Source organism: Urocitellus parryii, chromosome 8, assembly GCF_045843805.1.
Source record: "Urocitellus parryii isolate mUroPar1 chromosome 8, mUroPar1.hap1, whole genome shotgun sequence".
In the NCBI taxonomy this organism is placed as follows: domain Eukaryota; kingdom Metazoa; phylum Chordata; class Mammalia; order Rodentia; family Sciuridae; genus Urocitellus; species Urocitellus parryii.
The window spans coordinates 107355594-107368508 of record NC_135538.1 but is presented as its reverse complement, the minus strand read 5'-3'; positions in this window follow the sequence as shown (position 1 = coordinate 107368508).

The window sequence follows — 12915 nt, the reverse complement described above, 5'->3', positions numbered from 1 at the left end:
GGCACAGGGCCCCTCACCTCTGCCAGCTGCCCTGGCTGCAGAGCAGTGGGGCGCTAGACCCTCCCAGACGATGAATGTGCCCACCTCTGGACAGCAGGCCTCTCCCCAGGCTCTCTGCCGGGCTGACACCTTCTCAGAGGGTATCACCCCAGGCCACGAGGCCCTGCCAGCTCCCCGGTTCTCCTCCACAGGAAGCCTTCAGAGGAGGAGTGGGGGCACCTCTGAGCCCCTTTGGGGTTGCAGCTCCTGGCTCCCACCCAGGCTGGCTCTCCGGGTGCCACCCCCACCCCAGGGGAGGATGGAGCCAGGGAGGAGGGAGTCGTGGCTGGCTGCTGCTGGCCTGGTAATGAATCGTCTCAGAGTTTGCCGCCTGTCTGAATAGCTTTGCTTCTGAAAGGGATTTGTGACAAAGGGGACATTGACATCCTCGACCAGACAAGAAGGGCCGCCTGCACGCACAGGGGAAGGCCCTTCAGAGGCGGCAGAAAGCACCCACAGGGAATGTGACATTCTCTCTCCGAATCTGCCAGGTGGGCTCGGCTGGGTCTGCAGCCCTCCTGCTCTGGGGCTGAAAGGTGCAGGCCTGTGGCGTCTGAGCTCCGTGGAGCATCTGGGGCCCAGAGTGGCCAGCTGAGTTGGGGTGGGGAGCTGGGGGAGCAGGCCTGGCCACTCAGGGCACTTGGCTGTTCGGTTGATAACTTAAAAATGCAGCTGCCCTGGGCTGGACACTCCCTTCTCCTGGAGTCCTGATGACCAAGATGCTCCCCCAGGTAGACAGTGCATTTCTGAATGCTAGGGGTCTCTGTCCTACATGTTTGTGGGGGAGGGGGACATCTCTGTGGCATCTGGCAAAGTGATTTTGTTTGTTCAGAAGTTATTGGGAACAGTATTTTTATTATTGTTGATTCAATTTTATAACCGGTGTATGCGCGCACATATCAGGCTTTCTCAGCCAACAATCTGGTTCTCTGGAGCCTGACCGGGTTGTGGCCTTGAACTAATTCATGGATTTATTCAACAGGTTTTTTGGTGAGCATAGATTGTGCCCAGCAATGTCCAAACATCTGTAGCCCTGCGGGTGGCCCACTCTGAGCCCCGACCATTTGATTTTAAGAGAGAGGAATTGGATGAGAAATCTCTGGGATTGACCTTTATTTGATGAACACAAAAGGACAAACAAATCATGGCTTGGCGGGGCAGCCTGCCCTGGGTCTGCAGCCCTGATGTTTCATGGGACACTCTGCAAACGCCTATGTAATACCAGGCATGGCATCTGCTGCAGCTTGGCCCACAAACCCTGTTGGCCATGTCTTCAAACTGTGTGTGTGTGTGTGTGTGTGTGTGTGTGTGTGTGTGTGTGTGTGCACTCGCATGCGCATGCATGCTCCTGCTTTTCTGGAAAGGGTACCAAGTGAGAATTCTGACTCTATCATGAACCTCTACGAGGATAACAATGGTATTTCTTTTCCTCTCTTACTTCAGTCCCCTCACCTGTGAAATGAGGGTAATGGGAATTACTACTTCCCTGGGCTCTTGTGAGGATTAAGGAGGTGGATATTGTAAAACACTTCAGATAATATTTTGCACATAGTAGACACTCAATAAATACTAGTTATTTTTATTGCTACTGTTACTCATGGAATTATTACCTGGGTAGGTGTCTTAGGTCAGGTTGCCAGAAGCAGACCAGAGATAAGAACGTGTGGCTAAGTGATTTGGGAGTGCTCCTGGGGAACCTGGAGACGGATAGGGGAGATAGGATGGAAAGAAGAAGCCAGCAAGGTGCATGCATTTCAGATGAAGTTCCTGGCTTCAGCCTTGTCTTATGGGAGGACTCCAAGGTTGTACCCAGTGCAGGCAAAGGAGCTGGGACCTTGTGCTCCCGTACACCAGTTATAATAAGGGCCACTTTGGGAAATATAAACTTCCAATCACTTCTGGCTCTGCCGGTAAAGCAGCTCCCATAGCCTGAGGGCATTCACCCAGGGAAGTGACAGGAGGCAGCTACAAAAAGTGGGGGAAGGTACTTGGGCTGATGGAGAGGGCTGGGGGCAGCACTAACCTCACCTCCATAGAAGGCCTTTGTGAAGGAAGAATGAGCAAAGCCCCTACCCAGGGCCTGGGAAGAGCAGGAACTTGGTCAAGAGGAGCCCCATTCCTTCCTTGTCGTCAGCCACAGAGTGCTTCTGATCCAAGGCAGGAGTCACTCTGGGGTCTGGAGGGCCCTGTCCAACACAAAGTCTAATACATTTGTGCAGGACAGTACTGTGGTTGGGGTGGGTCCCCTGAAGTTCATGTGTTGGAAGTAATCCTCAATGTAGCCTCGCTGAGAGGCGGGACCTAATGAGAGGTGTCGGGGGACATGTAGGCTCTGCTACAGGAATGGATTATGGTTGCTATCATGGGAGTGGGTTTGCTCTCCTGCTCTGGTCTTCTCTTGCCCTTCTGCCTTCCACCATGGGATGACGCAGTAAGAAGGCACTCCCAGCACCATGCTGTTGAATTTCACAGTCTCCAGAACCACAAACCAAGACATTTCTGTTCTTTACAAATTAGCAGTCTTGGGTGTTTTGTTATAGCAGCACAAAGGGACCAAGACTGACAGTGGGTCATCCATAAGGAACCAGTGGGAAGAACCAGGGGCTCGGGCTGCCTGAGCACAGAGGTGGAGGGATGGAAGTTCCAGCCAGCACAGGCTTCTCTGGATCCTCCCGGGACACTAGAAGTGGGAGAGAGAGAAACTATGAAGATGTGACATCCACATGCACCCGTGCACCTCCTCCTGACACCCCACACCTGCCACCTCTTCCCTGCCCCATGAAGAGCTCTGCTGTCCACCCCCCTCTGCAGGGCCAGTACTGCCCTAGGCCAGCCTCTGGCCAAAACCTTAAATCAGGACACAACGCTTGGCAGCAGCTGCCACAGTCACTGGCAAATCCTGGTCATGGCCCTTTAGTGTCCCCCTGGGGACTTCCTGCCTGGCTGTCAGAGAGCACAGTGGAGAAAATAGCAGGCCCTGTACAACTGGCTTCTATGAGAAGCCCAGGCCTCTCTAGAGAGCTCCTGTAACCAGGAGAATTCAAGCAGGGGCAGGAGGTCCTTGTCAGGGTGTCTAGAGAGTCCCTACACTAAGGTGACAAAAAGAACATTATCCCCCTTCAAGCATTGAGTCCTCATCCCCTCTTAGCTGATCCTTTCCTAGAAGAGTTTAAAACTCTCAATGACCCTTACGTTTCACAGTGGAGGACTCAAGTTCAGAGAGGCCAAGTTTCAGGTCAAGGTCACACAGTCCCTCTCCAGTCTTTCTGCTCAGCCCTCATCCCCTCGGTCTCTTCCCAGCACAGCAGCAGAGCAAGCCTGGCATTCCCTCCTGTCGCTAGTCCCCTCACCAGCCCACTCTGTTCCTCTGCAGGTCTGTTCTCAGGGCTGTGCTGCTGCCTGTCCCCTCTGGCTGGAAGGCTCTTCCCCTAAACACCTGTGTTGCTCCCACAGTTGCTTCAGGTCCCCCTCACCAGTGTCACCTCTGGAGCTACCCAGTCTTCTCTGTTCCCTTTACCTTGTTAGTGTGTGTGGTGTGTGTGTGTGCGTGTGATATCCTGTCTTCCTTCATTAAGACATAAACCCTACAAGGGCAGCCACGTGGCCCCCTGTTCACTGCTAGATCTGGCCCTAGATCCATGGGACAGGTGGTCTGTGCTCCATAAATACCTTCTGGATAACAGATCAGAGCCAAGATGTGAGTCAAAGGCTCCACCCCAGGGGCAGGGCCAGGGGGTGATGGCAAGGTCCTCCAGCCCTGGGCTCTGCAGCCTGACTGTACACCCCCAGCCCCTGGAAGCTGAGCCGCTCAGTGACCTCAAGAGAGCTGGGCCCCAGCTCCCAGTTCAGGGTGGGGCTGAGTCTCCTCGTGTTCTCTGCACAGCCTCGTTCCTTGGGCCGCTCCATCCACAGAGGCTTCATCCTCACTTCTTTTCCCTCAACTCTGGGGCTTGGGGGAAGCAATGCCCTTTTTCTCCTGGTCTGAGTTTGAAGCCCAGAAGAATTTGGCAGACTCTGGACTCTGTCCATAGTTTCCTCCAAAATACCTCCCGGATCCCCTGAATAGTCACACACTCAGAATACGATTTACTGAGCATCTTCTGTGTACCAGGCACATGGATGAAGGGGAGAGGAACATGACTTCTGGATCTCTGTGCCACCCACCAGCCCAACCTGGCCCATGCCACAGACAGCCAAAGCCAGAGAGACCTGGGGCACTAAGCAGGGCCCAGACCTTCCTTCCCTCACTACACCTTCCTCCCTAGGGAGCCCCAAGACCGCCACAGCCTACTCCCTTGGACAGACAGGCCTCAACAGGGTGAAGAGCCAGCCTAGGAGAGGAGGGCGGGCAGGCTGGGCCTCTGGGTGGAGGGAGACCTGCTGGGCTGCATCCTCTTCCTCAAAGCCAGTTCTGGGAAAGCCTCCCTTCCCTGCTGGCCCAGTGCTGACAGCCCTTCCACCCCTGCCATGCCTGGGCCTGCCGCCTTCTCTCTGAGAGTGCCCAGGGTGCCTGGCAGGGGTCTCCCCACCCCACCTCTGTCCTTCCAGGGGAGTGGTGGGCACCCTTTACCTGTGCTGTCAGAATCCAGGCCACAAGCTGTCACCTGCCCGTGGCCACATATATACAGGCTTCCTCATTCCCAGAACTCAGAGACACTTGGACAGCTGCTCAGGTGTCTCCATGTCTTCTGGCCACCGGCAATGTTCATGGAAGGAGACGAGAAATGAAGGCCTTCACCAGGCCAGCAAAACAGTGCTCATGAGAGTCCTGAGGAGGGTCCCCGAGGGAGGGCAGCCACCAGGAACAGGCAAACACAGAAACAGCCCCAAGTGTGGTGGGGTCTGTAGGGAAAGAGGTATCTGAGGCTGTCAGTATCTCAAAAGGGATCAGCTGTTGACATGAATTTCCTCTGTGGGTCTAAGAATTCTAGACAGCCCCCTGAGTAGGTGGCAGTGGGGTGAGACCCTCAGAACTCACCTCTCTAGGCTCCCGTGCACCCCTCACAATGGCCCTGGGGACTCCTCACTTCCTCCATGTTCCCCCTGAAGAACTGAAGGGGTCCAGGAACAAATCAGCGCTGGTGGGGGTCCCGGGCCCCTTACTCCTCAGGGCTCTGCACAGTGGGAGGAGGCTTCACATTTCATGAGCAAACTAACCCAGGAGCTTCCAAAGCCCAGGCCTTTAACACTCACCTTGTCTTCTCCTTGGGTGCTGGGCTCCCCCACAGCAAGATGAAGACGACCTCAAGGATAGTACCCAATGTGACAGGTCTGTGTCCCCAGGCCCAAGAGGCGCTGGGCCACCAGGGCCTGGGTTTTCATCTCACTATTTACTGTGTGACCTCCGTCATGTGATTTTGCCCTTCTCTGCCTCGATTTGGTCTGCAAAATGGGTTGAACTCCAGTCCTGTTCATCCATCTGTGGTGAAGTTCACTGAGACAATACACATAAAGAGCTTAGAACAGCCCCAGGCACCTAATAAGTGCTCAATAAATATTACCTATTGTATTCCTTCCCATGCTATGAAGGATTCTGGAATTGGGGCCAGCTGGGCTATCTCCCCAAGATGACCTGATCCTTAGGAGACTCGAAGGGGGCCCTCGAGTCGCCTCCAGGCCCCTGGGGGTTGCGGCTGCCCTGGAAAGCCCGGACTTACCACACTGTTTGGGTTGGGTTTCTATTCCCAACACCGGTGAGAGGCCTGCTATTTATGGGTCCCCCATCCCACCCCCCAGACGGCCAGACAGTGCGTGGGCTGGGGACCACATGGCTGGCAGCCCATCACCCCCACCCCACCAGGGCACTGTGACCAGGGCACGTTCCACACATCGGTTATCCCGCTAGCTGGCCTGTGGCTTTCCCAGCTCTGCCTGCTGCCCCAGGGAGGGGCAGAGATGGAGGGGCATGAGGGGTGGCCCTCTTCACTCTGCCTTCCAGCTGCTAGCAGAGTGTCTTTGAGGACAGGTGGGCTCTTGGGGGTCCTCAGGGCTGACACACAGCACCCCTGTTTATTTCCACTGTTCCAAGGCCACGTATGTCACATGGCGTCTGGTGTGGTTAAAACTCCGGAGCCAGAAGGCCTGGGTTCAAGTCTTGCGTCAGCCACTCATTAGGCGTGACTTTGGGTAAGTGCCCAAACCTCTTGTGCCTGAGTCTCCTCAGTCGTGAGATAGAGCTGGCCTTAGTACCTGCCAATCAAGGTCATCATGAGGCCCCAAATAATTGATCCAGGGAAGGACTTAGCGCCAACCTGGACCCATAGAAACCACTGAGACTCAGCCAGGCCTTCTGGTCCCTATAGGTCTGAAGGAGAAGGGCAGCCCGTGGCTCTCAGATTCATATGGTGCCTGTTCTATGACTGGGCAGAATTGCTGTCCCCACTGTGCAGTGGGAGAAGCTGAATCCCTGAGGGGTAAAGTGACCTCTGCAAGGTGGCACAGTTGGAGATGACAGAATCCAGGTTCTTCCTAGCCCAGCTGCTGCCTCCTGATCCTTAACTGCTGGGACCTTCTCCCCTCCTCCAAACAGGTAGGAAGCCCTGTTGGCTGATCCAGCAACAGAGGTGAGGCCTCTGACAGGTGTGTGTCCATCGGGAGCAAAGCTGAGCCCAAGCCCTGGGCCGCCTGCCCTCCGCCAGCGCTTCCAGTCAGCCCCCTCAGGGCGGGGATTATTTTTAGCCTGTGGTGTTTGCCCAGTGGTGGGAGATATTTGTGAAGGGTCAGGCTGGTGGTGTCCCTTGGTTTTTTTAACCGGAAACTGCTCTCGGACGTGTGGCTGATTGGCTGAGAGCATGAGGCCTTGGCAAGCCCTTTCTTGTCTTGACAAAATGTGGCCATTGCTCCTTCCCGTGGCCCCTCTTGCCAAGCCCGCAGCTTCTGTTCCTGGCTCCCGGCCGCCAAGATGGTGACAGACTTCCCAGGTCTGGTGGGATGAGCAAATTGGGTGAAGTGTGGTTTCCTGGTCCTGGCCCGGCGTCTTCCCTCTGCTAATAAACCTGTGGCTAACCATCCGTGGCCTTGTGCTCCGTGGTGACAGCGCCATGCCAACGAGGCCAAGGTCAGGCTCCGCCCCAGCTGGCTGGTGTCACAGGCTGGCATTGCCTGCAGGAGCACACAGTCCCGTGGCCTCGGTCTGCAGCCCTCATCTGTGGGGCCTGGGCCCGGGATGGGGGGCTGTGAGCCCCTGAGAGGCCTAACTGAGCTGGTCCACCTGCCCGATGCTGGGCGAGGCACAGAGCCCGGCGCTTCCCTTGGTGAAACCACAGGCGACCAGGGAGGTGCCAGGCGGGCAGGCCCAGGGCTGCTGAGTTGGCTCTGACTTACTTGGAGAAGCCCCCAGAGTGGGAAATGGCATAGCATGGCTGTTAGCTGAACAGACTGAGGGTTCAAATTCCTGATGGGACCCTTGGCACCAATGCGGTCACCATCCTGTGCCTCAGTGTCCCCTCAGTGTCCTCAGTCCCTGAAAGGGGGCAGATAACAGGCATCTTGTGGAGATGAAATTAAGGACACAGCACTCAGAACAGTGGCTGCGGTGCAGGGGTCAGCTCTTGCTATGACCTGTCCCTCAGAATCTCTCCAACCTGACACCAGGTGCACGGAGCTGGGCCCCTTGTATGGATTCCTGCCCCTCTAAACCCCCACCCTTGCCAGAAGGAAGGCCCATGTCCTTGGAACAGGAGGGCGAGGGCAGGTGCCCTGCTCTGTTCCTACAGCTCCTGCCCAGGAGGGCGCGGCTGCTGAGCTCAGGTCTATAAATAAAGGATCTGGGAGAAGCGACTTTAATTTGCACTTTACCTATTGGTGTTTACTTTGCTATTTCCAATATGGTAATTTAATTCTGTAGGGGCACTGGGTAGGGGGGGTGAGTACCTGGGGAGTGTGGTTACCTGACCGCACTAGGAGTGACTCCTGTGTCCCTTGCAGCTCTGACAGAGACACCCTAGGGACAACCATAGGTCTGGGCACAGCCTCCAGGGGTTGGCTGGACATTGAGACCCTGTAGTACCCAGACCCACAACCCTCCCTCTTCATTTGGCTCCTTCCTCTGATAGCGGTGCCAGCAACCCTCCCTCTAATACCAGGCTCCATATCGCTCCCTATTCTCTGCCAGGGGCTCCATCTCCACTAAGATGCCCGAGAGAGCAACCTGGGAGCTCTCTCGGCTTCTCCAGTGGCCACACAGCTTCCTGAGTGGTTCCTTCAGGGACACCAGTTGCCTCCTCTATTTTAAGTATTTACATTTTCTCTTTCTATGAGCTATGGGCTCCCTGAGGACAGGAACGTATTGCCCCTGAGCTGGGGTCTCTAGGTATCAGACTCTTTGCCTGTTGGCCTGGGGCCTCCCCAAGTGCAGGGGCTACAACTCTCACAATCCTCTCTGCTCCCTCCCCCTGTTTTCTGTCCCACCACTCCCCAGACTCACTTCCCCAAAAGGGCTTTGTCTCCTCTGTCAGGGCTATGTCTATTAAGGCCACCAGGAGTGCATTTGTACTGCTCCTCACTAACCGGCAGGAGTGACCAGTCCTGGTATGACTTTGGGGGTCATGGACATCTTGCCATTGTGGGTCCCTGCCTCCATAAAAAAAAATTCTTCATGACATTTTACAACTTGTTGGAATAAAGACAAATACATTCATACTGCAGAGGAAGCATTTTCTTTGAACTAAAAGATCAGTTTTTCCTTCTAACTTAAACAAAAAAAAAGTATCATGGGCCTCCAAAAGTACCCTGGTGCTGGGCCTGGGTGGAGGAGCAGCCCTGACCCGGGTGTCGCTGGTGGGGACGCTTTTCCCATCCTTTCACTCTCATAAACCTTACCAAGCCACCGTGAGGCACACGGGCCAGGATTCTTCCACATCAGCCACCGGCACCGCCACTGCTACTGCTGCTGGCCACAGCCGTGCCAGGGACCACTTCGGCCTCTCACTTGCTGTGTGCCAGGCCTGTGCTTGGCACCTGGGCACTTCTGTCCTATCTAATGTGCATGGCCACCTTCTGAGCAGGTAAGGAAAATGGGTTCAGAGGGAAAAAATGAAGGACCCGTCACCCAGCCAGCTGGTGGCAGGTGGGAATGGGGTCCAGCTCCTTCCATTTTAAAGCTGGTGAAGGGCCAGGGAGGTCTAAGTGGGGTCGGGGCACAGATTAGCTGTGATGCCTCAGGACACGGCAGAAGGGGGGGGTGAGACCTGGAGAAGCCATCCTGGGAACGACCCGCCCTCTGGCCACCTCCCCTCTGGCTCTAGCGAGGGAGTGGGGGTCACAGCCCTCACTCCACAGTGGGCAGGGCCATAGAGCTGTGCCTGGTCCTCCCCGCCCCGGGTCTCTTGGCTCCAGACCCTCATCCCAGAGGCTGGGTGAGAGCGCTCGGAGGGTGGGAGACAACCCAGTGGTGGGGGGCATCCAGGAGTGAGGGTGAGGACCGAGGGGAGCCTGGGGCCAGGCAGCCCTGGTCATGCAGAGTGGGGGCTGCAGAGCCGCATGGATGGGCCCTTCTCCAGGCCAAGGCCTCATGCATGCGCCTGGCTGAGGAAGTGCCTCTGCTGCTCCTGGGCCATCTCCACAGTCCTAGTGTTCCCTCTTTTCCCATTTTAGCTGTTCCCTCTTCATTTTGAGCTGTATTGTAAAAATCCACCCCTCCTTTATGCCTCATCCACCTCTTCACCTCCTGGTCTTCGCCTGCCTCCTGTTTCCTCTGTGGCTTATCAGGTCTCCCTGTCTATTTCTCCTGTCCCCCTGTCCCCTGGCTTCTCTTTTTCCCCTCTGTCTGAGTGTTCCTCCACCTCTGGTACTGTCTCTCTGTCATTCTCTCTCTCCTCTCTCTCTCTCTCTCATTATTCTGAGACATAACAGTGCCTGACCCAGCGGGGCCCACACGCTCCACAGACAAATTATCCAACAGAAGCCAAGAAGCATGTGCTTCAAGGGAGCGTGAGGCAAAGGCCCTGCTGATGTGTGATGTGTGTGGTGGGGACGCTGGGGGACAGGAGGGGGACAGGCTAGTCAGGTGTGGACTCTCACTACCAGGTGGGAGCAGCTCAGGAGAAGCAGGAAAGTGCTTTGTGCAGACCGGGCTCTGGCCTGGGTGGCTTTCAGGCAGCCTGTCTTTCTTCCAAAGCCAACCCTTTGATCCCCAGAGACATGAAAGGAGCCATCTGCATTGGTGTTTCCTACAGGTACAGGAGAGGGGGAGGGAGGGGAGAGAAAGGGGAGGGCGGGCAGACATCCGGGGGACGCTGAGAGGGGCTCCATGGGTCTCCTGAGCCTGCGTCTGAGGGGAAAGCCCCAGACTCAGATCTGCCTCTGCACCCTCATGGGGACCTCTGTGCCACAGGTATTGCAGTGACTGGCCAGGAACCAGGCTGTTTTCAAGATCAAATAGGGAGGGTGTGCAGGAACACAAAAGCCCTGAGAAGGGGCTTGGGGGATTTGGCGTGGTCCAGGAGAAGAGCCACACCCTCTTTATGTGCCCAACCTGCACATGTAGACTCATATTTGGGAGCCACCTGGTTTTCAGGGAGGGCTCAGAAGCCCCAAGAGGATGCCAGGAGGTATCTGTCCCAGAGGAGGCCTGCAGGTATCTTGGTGAATCAGAGCTCATGCTATGGGAATCCCAGGTGTACCCTCGTGGTCCCGTCCAAAGCACAAGCCCCTGTCCTGCCCCAGGGGACATGCACAGACAGTCTGCTAGATGAGGATGAGCCTGTCCATTCCTCACCCTCCTTCTGCTGCCAGGGCAAGTGCATGACTCTGCCTGTGGCTTCCTGGAGTGGGGAACAGCAGGAGATAAGGCCACCCAGCTGTCCCACCAGACCCCCCCCCACAGGCTACCCAGGCCCGGCTCCACTCTGGATTCAGACACCGAAGGCCATCTATGTGGTGTGAGGACTCATGGCGGCATGCAGAGCGCCCTCCAGCCTCTGCAGCTCCCCAGACCTCTGCATTCTGACTCAGAATTCTCCAGAGTCCTTGATCTGGGGCTTCCATCCCCCTCAGTCCCAGGACTCCCAGGATTAGTGTCCCTGCTTGGGTCCCTGTGTTTTGTCTACCCAATATGCCAGGTTTATTAAGCTGTGATCCATTTCCCCATTTTATTAATGAGGGTTGCCTGTTCCTGAGATAATCAATGTTTCCAGTGTCGCAGCCCCGAGAAAGTGCCAGCTAAGGGCAGAGGTTTGACATTTGAATCAGAGGCTGCGACTAAGTAGGGGAACAGGTAGGATTTCCAGGTGAACATTTGAAATATTGAAAAGAGCTAAGAGGCTGTCCTTAACTTGCGGCAGACTTTGGCTGCTTGGAGCCCTGTGCTGGCGACACTTAGCATCATCCTGGGACTCTTCTTGGCACACCTGGGATTACACATGCCATACACATGCACATACAGACACACACTTTAATAAATGTATAAAAGAACCAATCGGCTGGGTCCAAGGTGGAGTGACCCACTGGCCCACCTACTCCCAACTCAGCCTCTCAGCTGACACCAGGGTTGTGACTTGTCTCCTGAGTCCTTTCTGTTGATCTGTGAGCTGGGTGGGATGCAGTGGCTGACAACTGGGTCTGGTGGCAAAACCCGTGGACTGGAATCACTGGCCCACAGCCATGTGTGATCCGGACAGGTGCATAAGCGATGACCAGGAAGACAGAGTTGGGGACTGCCATGGCTTGAATGTCCCCACCAAAACTCTTGGTGAAATTGAATCCCCATCATGAGTTATTAAGAAGTGGGGCTACGTGATTGGGTCATGAGGTCTCTGTCCTCATGAATGGATTAAGCCATTAATAGACTAATGGGTTGTCTAGAGAGTGGATGTCATAGCAGCCAGTTTGGATCTGCCTCTTGAATGTGCTTTTGAAAGTGCATCACCTAGCCAGGCACAGTGGCACACACCTGTTATCCCAGTGGCTCTGGAGGCTGAGGCAAGAGGATTGTGAGTTCAAAGCCAGCCTCAGCAAAAGTGAGGCGCTAACAACTCAGTGAGATCCTGTCTTTAAAGAAAATACAAAATAGGGCTGAGGATGTGGCTCGGTGGTCAAGTGTCTCTGAGTTTAATCCCTAGCACCCCTCCCCCTCAAAACAAAAAAATAAAAAGGAAAAAAAGAAAGTGCATCACCTTTTCCATCAGCAAAAATACCCTCATCAGATATGGCCCCTTGACTGTGCATTTCCCAGATTGCATAATTATAAGAAATGAATTTATTTATAAGTCATCCAGTCTCAGGAATTCAGTTATAGCAACAGAAAAATGGACTAAAACAGAGGCCACATGGGAAGCACATAAAATCGGGCTCTACTCTGGATTCTAATTTCTTGTCAGAATAACTTTTGTTTATTTGTAGCACTGGGGATTGAACCCAGGGGCTCTCTATCATATGCCCAGCCCATTTCTGTTTTTATTTTAAGGCAGAGTCTTGCTAAGTTGCCATGGCTGGCCTCAAACTTGCCATCCTCCTGTCTCAGCCTCCTGGATCACTTGCCAGGATAACTCTTACTGTTCTGTAGGGGTGTCAGGGAATACCAGGCATCTAGCAGTCGACTATCTTCAAGTCTCATGTATTTTGCCTCAAAACGACACTTGTAGGATTTATTTTTGCTAGCAGATTTACTTCCTTAATTAAATTTGGCTTCAGCTAGTGTTAAAATTAGCCTGCATTTCTTGAGAAGGTGCCCCAACAGATGAGCTCTAGACTCCAACGTTTGCCTAGAGCTGGGGGAGGCTCGCCTGAGAGGCAGCATCAGCCACAGATATCCCTTGAGGTGGGCATCCACATGGTTAGCTGAGAATCCACTGCTTCCGGCAGGTTCCTGGGAAGTTGGCAGGGCTGCTGTGGTAGGTAAGATGGAGAAAACTCACAGCTCTGGCCTCCAGCTTGGGA